The sequence below is a fragment of the Talpa occidentalis genome, unplaced genomic scaffold (genome assembly GCF_014898055.3).
Source record: "Talpa occidentalis isolate TD23 unplaced genomic scaffold, MPIMG_talOcc4v2.1 talOcc4.2, whole genome shotgun sequence".
Classification (NCBI taxonomy): domain Eukaryota; kingdom Metazoa; phylum Chordata; class Mammalia; order Eulipotyphla; family Talpidae; genus Talpa; species Talpa occidentalis.
Window position 1 is genome coordinate 44443810 of NW_023602073.1, and position 11429 is coordinate 44455238.

Below are 11429 nucleotides of genomic sequence, written 5' to 3' on the forward strand. Positions count from 1 at the left end.
CAAATAAAACAGTGATAAGAGGCTAACAATAGGAGATACAAATATGGGAATTATGGAAACTGAACAAGTGTCACAAGTTTTGCACAAATTACAAGCTATCCTAAAATAATGTTTGTTTAAAAAAAAAAACAGCCTTCAGGAATAGAGACTGTTCCAGGCCCCATGAAAAATAATATTGGGGTTTCTCAAAACATAAAAGTGGGGGCCTCCCCAGTGGTTCTTGGGTTGAGTGCCAGGCTGTGAAGCTCTACACAGCCTAAGCAGTGCGGGTTCGATTCTGGCTGGCCACATGGCACAGCAGACCTCTCCTGTCGTGCCCACTGCTCCCCTCAGCAGTGTATTTCTGTCATCTGCCTGTTCTGCTCCCTGCTCTGCTTCTGGTGAATCCTCTCACTCTCCCGCACCTCTGGCCTGTACCCCAGCTCTTGTATAAAAATAAATAAATCTTTAAAAAAGCAAATAAATAAAATTTACATTAAAAAAAAAAAAACATTAAAATGGGGCCTCCCTGGTGGCGCATGGGTTAAAGTCTCAGTGCTATCAAGCTATGGCAAGCCAGTGCGACAAGAGTTTGATCCTCAGCCAGGGGGAGATAACCAACACAATGCAGCAGAGCTCTCTTGTCTAGCCTCAGTGCTCCCCTCAGCAGTGTATTTCAGTAAATCTGCCTGTTCTGCTCCCTATTTTGTTTCTGGTGAATCCTCTCATACACCCCCTCCTACACCTCTGGCATTCACCCAACTCTTATATGCATAAATAAATAAAACAAATCTTAAAAAAAAAAAAGCTTTGTACACTGAAATCTACATAGAACTATGGAAAGTGCAGGAAAAGTAAATGGTGAGAAAGGCCATACTCAAGGCCTGGAATACTCCATACTGTTAAGGCATCAATTCTTTCAAAAATGATATTAGATTAAAAGCAAGTCAATCCTGAACCCTAAATACCAGTCAAAATGTTGGCAGGTATTTTTTGAAGACATTGACAAGCCATTTCCACAATGTTATGCAAAAGGCTTTAAAGAGTCAAATACCTTTTTTTTTCTTTTTCTAAACATTTATTTTATTTATTTATACGTACAAGAGTTGGGGTATAGGCCAGAAGTGATGGGGGTGAAAAACAGGAGGGAACAGGTAAGACAGGAGAGGTCAGCTGCACCATGTGGGTTAGCTCTCTGGCGGGGGCTTCACAGTGCTGAGACTCAACTCCTTGCACCACCAGGAAGGACCCAGATTTTAGTGTACAAATCATATAAACTTTCCTTAAATTGATGTCAAATATTTTATTTTGTTATTAAAGGTAGAATTAGAATATTTTCAAATATTTATATTACTGCCACATTGAAATACAGTTTACATGATGCCCTATAATTTTGGTATACTCACCTATTAATTCTAGAAATGTTCTTTGCCTAAGGATATTCTTGTTTTAAAAGAATTATTTTTATTTATTTATGCATACAAGAGCTGGGGTGTAGGCAAGAGGTGCCGGGGGTGAAAGGAATCACCAGAGGTAGAGTACGGAGTAGAACAGGTGGATCTACTGAAATACACTGATGAAGGGAGCAGGTAAGACAGGAGAGGTCTGCTGTACCATGTGGGTAGCTCTCTGACCACAGGGATGGATCTCATGCTGCAATGGCTGCTGATAGCTTCACAGTGCTGTGCTTAAGGCCTTGTGCCACCAGGGAGGCCTGGGGAATATTTTTAAATGTATTTAATTTCTAAGAAGGAAGGGATAATACCAAACATGTTCTATGAAGCCAACATTACACTAATACCAAAACCGAACAAGGACAACACAAAAAAAGAAAACTAGAGACCAATCTCTCTAATGAACACTAATGCAAAAATCCTCAATAAAATTTTAGCTATTAGAATCCACAATGTATCCATAAGATAATTCACCACCACCAAGTAGGATTTATTCCAGGGACAAAAGGATGGTTCAACATCCGAAAATCAATCAACGTTATCCAACACATCAACAAAAAGAAATATAAAAACCATATGATAATATCAATAGATGCTGAGAAAGCTTTCAACAAAGTACAACACCCATTCATGATAAAAGCCCTTGAAATTCTTGGGATACAAGGAACATACCTCAACATCATAAAGGCCACATATGACAAGCCAACAGCCAGTGTCATTCTCAATGGTGAAAAGCTGAAAGCATTTCCATTAAGATCTGGAACAAGATAAGGATGTCCACTCTCACCACTGCTTTTTAATATAATACTGGAAGTCCTAGCCAGAGCAATAAGACAAGAGAAAGACATACAAGGAATCCAAATAGGAAAAGAAGATTTAAACTATCACTATTTGCAGATGATATGATAATATACATGGAGTACCCCAAAAACTCCACACAAAAACTAATTCAACTAATCAATCAGTTTAGTAAAACAGCAGGATACAAAATCAACATGCAAAAATCAGTAGCCTTCCTACACACAAACAATAAATCTGAAGAAGAAGAAATGAAAAAAAAAATCCCTTTTACTATTGAAACAAAACAATCAAATATTTGGGAATAAATCTAACTAAAGAGGTAAAGGACCTATGCAAAGAAAACTATAAAACACTGTTAAAAGAAATAGAAAGACACAAAGAAATGGAAAGACATACCCTGTTCATGGATTGGAAGAATTAACATCATCAAAATGGCCATCCTACCAAAAGCAATTTACAGATTCAATGCTATTCCAATAAAAATTTCAATGACATTTTTCAAAGAAATAGAACAATTATTGATGAAATTCATATGGAATCACCAAATACCCTGAATAGCCAAAGCTCTTCTGAAAAAAAAAAAGAAGGGAATGGAGGCATCACATGCCCAGACTTCAAACTATACTCAAAGCCATAATCATCACCACCATCCTGTCTATCCCCTTGTTCCTCTCCCGCCCCTCCCTCTCAGCCTCAGAGCCCTCAAGGTGTTCGCTAAAGTCCACTAGTTTTTATAAGTGTGTTAATTTGTCAAATCATCTGCTATGTAATGTCCAGTATTTATTTGTATCATCTCACTTGTCTTCGTACACACAATTTTCTCAAACTCCCAATTTGTTGAAAATGGTTTATGGCTAAATAGTATTCCGTAGTGTGGACATGACACTTGTTCTTCATCCATCCTCCACCAGCATCTAGGTGACTTCAGCGTCCCAGCTTTTGTTACTGCTGCTGTGAACAGAGCAGAACATTCATTTTTCACATTGATGGTTTTGTATCTTTAGGTAGATACCCAAGGTTGAGATTGCTAGATTTGCATCTACAGTCTTTACGGATAAATTCAGACTATTTTCTGTACTAGCTGCCTTCATTTACATTGCCACCTGCAGTGTCATAGAGCTCCTTTTGCCCCACATCCTCTCAGAGCTGGGTGTTGGAGGGCTTTATAATATGCCATTTTCATGAGTGTGGATGGCATCTCATTATGGTTTTAAACTGCATTGCTCTTATTGAAAACAATGATGAACTTTTTTTAATAGCTATTGACCTTCTTGATCCCCTCTTTGGTAAATTCTATTCATATCTCTGCCCATTTATTAATTGCACATTTGTCCTTTTTATTGTTGAATTGTGTGTTTAAGTTATGATAATCTATGGGTTAGAAGTACATTGACTACTTTCCCAAAATTGGGAGAATTTTCACATAACTTTCTTCATGTTCTGGATTTCTGATTTAGTGTCACTGTGATAGAGAATATTCCCTATAATTAAAATCCCTTTAAATTTACTGAGACATGTGTTAGGACCAGCTCATGGTCTGTTATTGTGGATATTCTGCTTACACTTGAAAAAGTTGCTTATTCTGTTCATGATGGATGTGGTACTCACTATATGGACATTACATCAAGGTGGCTGATCTTATGGGTCAATCTTTTTTTTTCTTTTTTAAAGATTTATTTTATTTATTTATTTATGCATACAAGAGCTGGGGTGTTAAGTCAGAAGTGTGGGGTGGTGAGAAGAATCACCAGAGACAGAGTGGGGAGCAGAACAGGCAAATCTACTAAATACACAGCTGAGGGGAGCAGTGGTGCTCGAGATGGGTGCTCGAGATGGGTGAGACAGGAGAGACCTGCTGCACCATGTGGGTTAGCTCCCTGACCTGGGCTTGAACTCCTGCTGCACTGACTGGGGATAGCTTCATAGTGCTGGGACTTAACCCCTTGCACAACCACCAAGGAGGGTTAGTTCAATCTTCTTTTTCCGTATTTATTTTATGTTTCACTGTTCTGTTGGTGAGAGGAGGTATTGATCTGTCAATGTAATTGTTAATTTGTATATATTTTTAATATTAGCCACTTTATGCTTCATCTATTATGGAGCTCTGAAATTAGGCACTTATACCTTTGTTTCTTTTGTCTTTTTTTTATATTGATCTTTATTAAAAAGCCCTTTTTGTCTCAAGCAACACTTCTTGTCCTAAAGTCTAGTTTGCTTCATAATAATACAAGCTTTCCAGTTTTATAATCCTGTTGACTTGGCATATCCTTTCACCCTTTAACTTTCAACCTATTCATATTTGCTTTGAAAGTCTTTCTACCATACATAGAATACAAGTCTGCCTTGATAGTATCCAATCTGACAACCTCCCAATTTTGATTGGAATTTTAGTTAATTTATATTTAGTATGATTTTTGATATGGCCAGGTTTGAGTTTATCATTTTTATATTTATTTTTGAATTGTCTCACATCCTCTTTAATCTATTTCCTCTTTTTCTACCCTAATTTGACTCAAGCAAGTATTTTTCATGTGTAATTCTTCAAGTGACTTTTAGCTATATTTATTTTAATACTTGTATTGTGATAAAGATTTAAATCTTTATCTTCAGTTTTTCACAATTTACTTTATTGAACTGCATCCAGTTAAATGCAGGAAACCTGCAGCAATATAGTTCTATTTAACCAACTTTATGCTATTATTGTCATACATATTACATCAAAATACATTATAAGACCAATAAAACTGTATAATGCATACTATACTTTAAACAATCTTATATTTTAAATAAATTAAGACAAATCAACATTAACAGAGTATTATGTGTGTCTCTGTTGTGTGATCTATTGTGTCATTTCTCTTCAGCCTGGAAGACTCCTGTAAAATTCCTAAGGACAGGGCCTCCCTGGCAGCACAAAGGGTTAAGTCTTAGCACTGTCAAACTATTGCCAGCCACTGCAGCATGAGTTTGATCTCCAGCCAGGGAGTTACCCTCATGGCTCAGCAGACCTCTCCTGTCTCACCTGCTGCTCCCCTCAGCAGTGTATTTCAGTGGATCTGCCTGTTCTGTTCCCCACTCTGTCTCTTGTGAATCCTCTCCTACCCCTCCACCAACTCTGCCCTATATCCCAGTTCTTTTTATTTTTTTAAGATTTATTTATTTATGCATACAGGAACTGGGTTACAGGCCAGAGGTGCAGGGGGAGTGAGCTTCATAGTGCTGTGCTTAACCCCTTGCACCACCGGAGAGGCCCTACATCCCAGTTTTTGTATGCATAAATAGATAAAAATAAATCTTTTTTTTTTTTTTTTTTTTTTTTTTTTAAATAGAGGCATGTTTATTTATTTGTTTGTTTGTTTGTTTTTGTTTATTTATACATGCACTGGGTACAGTCAGAAGCGCGGGAGGGTGAGAGAATTCACCAATGCCAGAGCGGGGAGCAGAGCAGGCAGAAGGACCGAAGGACACTGCTGAGGGGAGCAGCGGGCGGCAGGAGAGGTCTGCGCGCCATGTGGGACCCTCCTCCCGTGGCCGGGGAGCAGCCGGGGATCGAACCGGCGCCGCAGAGGCCGCGGGCAGCTTCGCAACCCAGCGCTCAACCACTGCGCCACCGGGGAGGCCCGATAAAAATAAATCTTAAAAAAAAATTCCTTAGGACAGAGCTGCTAGCAATGAAGTCTCTGTTTTTAATTATCTAAAATGTCTTGGGGCCTCTCTGGTGGTGCAAGGAGTTAAGTTTCAGCACTATGAATATATCTGCAGCCACTGCTGCTCAAGTTCCATCCCTGGCCAGGGAGGTGACCCACATGGTGCAGCAGACCTCTCCTGACTCACCTGCTGCTCCCCTCAGCAGTGTATTTCAATCTGCCTGTTCTGCTCCCCACTCTGTCTCTGGTGAATCCTCTCACCCCCATATCTCTGGCCTGTACCCCAGTTCTTGTATGCATAAATAAATAAATCTTTAAAAAATTTTGCTTAATCCTTTTTTTTAAAGATTTATTTATGTATGCACACAAGAACTGGGGTATAGGCCAGAGGTTCAAGGAGTAAGAGGATTCACTAGAGAGAGAGTGGGGAGCAGAATAGGAGGATCTACTGAAATACACTGCTGGGGAGCGGAAGGGGAAACAGAAGAGGTCTGCTGCGCCTTGTGGGTTTTCTTCATGGCCAGGGATCAAACTCATGTTCCATGGCTTGCAAAGGCTTGATGGCGCTGTCTTTCAGCTCTGAGCCACCAGGGAGGCCCTGCTTAATCCTTTTAACTTTGTCTATGTGAGACAGACAAGCCAGACTCTATTAGCCTCATTTAAAAGGTGAGAGTGGAAACATTCCCATATTTAGCATAAGACAGATCTGGGACATGAATCCTGGGCTTCCATACTCATAGCTGTTGTTTCCCATGACTTTTTTTTTGTACTTTTCTTTTTTTTTTTTTTAATAAAGGCATGTTTTTATTTATTTATTTGTTTGTTTGTTTGCTTTGTTTATACATGCACTGGGTACAGTCAGAAGCACGGGAGGGTGAGAGAATTCACCAGAGCCAGAGCGGTGAACAGAGCAGGCAGAAGGACTGAAGTACACTGCTGAGGGGAGCAGCGGGCGGCAGGAGAGGTCTGCGCCTTGCGGGACCCTCCTCTGGTGGCCGGGGAGCAGCCGGGGATCGAACCCGCGCCGCAGAGGCTGCGGGCAGCTTCGCAACCCAGCGCTCAACCCAGCGCTCAACCGCTGCGCCACGGGGGAGGCCCTCCCATGACTTTTTGATAAATAATCTTAATCTGATCTCCCAATGCTTTAGTAGAAAAGAAACATCTGTAACATTTATTTCTGACAAATTTAACTCTTGAGCCAACTCACCTAATGAGTTAACTCATAACCTGGCACATCAAGGCACTGTTATACCTCTGACTCAATCCCAAAGCTGTGTCCGAGGGGCCTATCAGCCTAACCTGCAGCAAAGCTAACCTTAAGGAGCAGGACACACAATGGTTAAGCCTGTTCAAGTCTTTTCTGGGTCTGGCACACTCTGCCTACTGCTTATATGGCAAATTGAAGTATCTGCATGACAGAAGCAAAGGAAGGCCTGTGTAGGGTAGACACTGAGGATAAACACAGGCTGGATCGGGACACTTTCCTCAGCTCTGTCATCTCTCGCAGCCTTACTGTAGGTCTACTATGCCATTACCACCAGGACAGAGGGCAGTGCTTCTGGAGTCTAGAAATGCAACACCCAGGACCCTCACCACTGTCTCCTCCGGGTTACTCACCTCCCTGTCACTTCCTGCTCCCCCTGGGGCTCAGGTCACCTGTCACCCCTTGCAGGTAGGGTAAATGATTTTCAGGCTTTTCTGCTCTCCCCCATTAGGATTGCATGCCTGATGGCGGGTACCTGCATTTTGTTACATTGTTAGATTTAGTTGTATTGTTTACTTCAGTGGGCCATGGCTGCAGTATTGATATATTTGCCAAGAGAAGCAGAGGCAGGGGACACAAGAGGAGAGAGCTCAATAAAGAGTGAAGATTCACAGGCCAGCCCAGGCACCCCTGCCTGCCTTGTACCTGGTTGCTGCACTACATGTAAAAGCTCAATAAAAGCCTGAAAAAGCCACAGAGGGCTCCAGGACTCTCCTTTACCCGTCTGCTCAGATCATAAAGATACCAGCTCTGTGCCTTCCTGGCACTACACCTTCTCAGGGAGGAGGCCCAGAGGCTCGCAGATCAGGGGCCTCTTGCTCTGTGCTCCCTGGGCTCCTCTCCAGCGGGACTCTGAGTTACAGACACACAGAGTCCTGGGACTGCTCACTCTGTGCCCCAGTACCTGGCGGAGGTACCCCAAATATAATTAAGAAATGAACATTTGAGTTAAGAAATGAACTTGTAACAGGGTGGTCCCCAAGAAAGGGGGAAGTTCCAATTTTCCTGCCCCACCCAATGGAGGGTGGAGCTGAGCAGGAAGAAAAAGAAGCTGGAGAAGGGACAGAGGAGGAAGCAGGATGGAGCCAGAGGAGACCTGGAGGAGGCACATGGAGCAGAGAGACACGTGACGAAACTGCTCTTGCCTTTTGGTCTTGGACGGGGTGACACAAACGTGGGTGAGAGACTCATGGGGAGGTGACAATGGCAGCTTTTATCTTGGTTTTCATTTTGTTCTTTTCCTCCCAAACTTGTCTGGTTGTTTCTGATCCTTTTCGGTGGGTCCCCACTGACAGGTGCTTTAGACTTGGGGCAGGCTTGGGGCCTTGCTCTGGGCCAGTCCCCTTTGGGGACGGGTAACTTTGGGTGCTTGATTTAGAAACTATATTCCTTGTCTTTTCTGTATTGTTCCCTAATTGCATTAAAGTTCCTTTCCATTAAAGTCTTAGATGTTTTGTGTTGATACGGCCAATGGCAGAACCTATTTAGATCAGGCAGGTTTGGGAGGTCTGGGGTGCCCCACTCCCTGCCCTGTAACAAACTCAGTCCTACACAAAGCAGTCAGTGAGGACTTTTTTGTTGTTAATATGGACTAGAACCTTCCTACCAACCCACATACTGAAGACAACCATGTATTTTGCTGTGCTTTACCCTGACTATGAACACAGAGATTTCAAATATTTGAGGGCCCATTTATGTGAAAAGTATCCTTATTGTTTGAACATCAATTAAAATTGGTCTTTCTGTAGAAGTTTCAGGTCCAGCCTCCATTATTACTTCTCCTCTCTCTCCCCTCCTCATCTCCCTCCATCATGGGAGCAACATCAGGAGGAATTCTTAAAATTGACTTACCAATAGAAGGGCTGCCTGGGCAGGTAGTGGGTGCCGATCAATAGGAGGACCTAAGTTTCCATAATGAACTTGTAACAGGGTGGTCCCCAAGAAAGGGGGAAGTTCCAATTTTCCTGCCCCCTCTCCCAGTTTTTTCCAAATTGTACACTTTGTTGCAACAGGAGCTTTGTTGCTGCTTTGCAGCAGGAACACTCTGAGGGACACAGCAGTCCTGGAGCAGGTTTGCAAGGCAAGACTCTGCTGCTTGAGCAGAAGTTTTGTATCATTTATTGAAAGCACACAGGCTAGTAAAAGCTGGTCGTGCCACAATGATATGAGGAGTAAGGTCCAGAGGGTGGGAAAGGAATGGGGGACAAAGTTTTCCGAGGGACAGGGAAGGGGACATCGTGACCACACATCAAGAGACATTTGCCGCAACAAAGTATTTGATGTTATCACGGGCAGAGTGATCCCGAGACCACCGTGGAGAGAGTCACACAATCAGGTCAACAGCAGCCTAGGCGTCCTCAGGGCTGCCTCATGGTATGGGCTGTGCTCCCTAGGTAGTCAAGAGATGCCCTGCTGTGATTTGCACAGAGCAAATAGGTCACAGTTGCCCAGGAGTGGCCAGCTAGTAGCCAGCTCAAAGGAACCCACACAGCATCATTATAGCAACAACAACAAAAAAAGAAAAATTTCAGTAAAAAACCTTACCTACAATCCTGCTAGCAAAGACATTAATAACAATTATCTTTCTGTGTTCTCTTCCAGTGTGGCCATGAACGCAAGGAGATTCATCCTGAGCACTATAGTGGGGAGGGAAGTGGGGGAACCAGTCTGGGTTTATCTGAGATCCTCTCCCTGCTGCACATGGAGGGTTATCCTGGTGGGGGATGGGAGAGCCCCAAAACAAGAAAGAAACAACAATGTCATCCACCCTGACATTACACCTTCCTCCAGGAGCTGAGGTAGACCCTGCTCCACCTCTCCCTCCCTCCCTGGACTGTAGACAAAGGCTCAGCTCAGAAACTGGGGTGTCCTGGGCTAATCCTGCCCCTGGGCCAGGCCAGCAGGGCACACACTCCTCCCTCCCTCTGTGTGACTCCTCCCAGCTCTGGACTAGAGAGAAAGTAGCTGCAGCCCAAGGAGGTAGTGACCCCCTGGGAAACAGAGGGGCTGTCAGGCTGGAGCTCCCTGATTCTGAGGCCTGTGGGTTTTCTAGAGAGACCCCAAAGGAGATGAGCTTGAAGTGAACGTTGGAGACTGTGGGAGGGAGCTGTCAGGTGCAACCACATCCTAGCAGGAGCTTTGAGGGGGTCCTACCCAGCTCCTTCAGCTCAGTCCGACCATGAGACTAATTCTACACCTCCTCCTTCTCTCCAGTTCCTCTGCTTCAAGTCCTGCTCAAAAATAGCTTCTTCATGGAACTTTTCTTTTTCAGGTGTTGTACTGACATGCCTCACTTTGTGTGTAATTTGAATTCAATTATTCTGGAGCTTAATGTGTAATTGTCCTCCCACTCTCATATATTGTGTGTCCTGTCTCTCCTGTCACACACACACACACACACACACAGACACACACATACACACTCCCCTCTCCTTGGGAACCAGACCCTCACTCAGCACTGGGGGTTACTCTGACCCTCTGTCTCTGGTTCCCCTCAGAGCTGCCCTCTCGGCTGTGTCTCTACTCAGTGGTGTCTGAGCAACCCCAGGAATCCCTGCCTCTGACCTTGTGAGAAACCAGCCCCTCACCCTGCATGACAGTGAGGAGGTGAAGGCCAAGTCTTGAGATCAGTGATTGATGAAGGAGACAATTCTTCTTTCTCTTGCTCAAAATAGTTTCCTTTTCCTCTCATCATTGTGTATTTCTATTGAGGTAACATCAGTTCATAACACTGGATATGATTCAGGGTCACATCTCTTCAGATGTTTGTTACTACTTCACACCCACCCTAAGGACACCCATAGTCCCCACCACAGTCCTTTGGGCCCTCTTCCCACTTTATTTCCTGCTCTCACCCTGCCATCCCTCCAGGGGTCAATTCTGCTGTCATAGTTCTAGAGTTTGTTATGGTTTAATTTCATCTGTCCCTGCTTTGTTTCTTTATATCCCACATATGAATGAAATCATCCAGTATTTGCCTTTCCCCTTCTAACATATTTCACTTAGCATCATCACCTCCACATCCATCCACGATATTACAAATTCAAGATTTCAACTTTTCACAGCTGCACAGTATTCCATCGTATCTAGATACTTTTTCTTCACCCACGCATCTCTCATTGGGCACTTAGGTTGTTTCCATAGCTTGGTTATTGTACACGGTGCTGCAGTGAACAAAGCAGACACATATCCCTGGGAATTAGTGTTTTTACCTTCTCCGGATAAACACCAAGGAGTGGGATGCTTGACCATGTGTCAGGTGCATTTTGAATATTTTGAGGAATC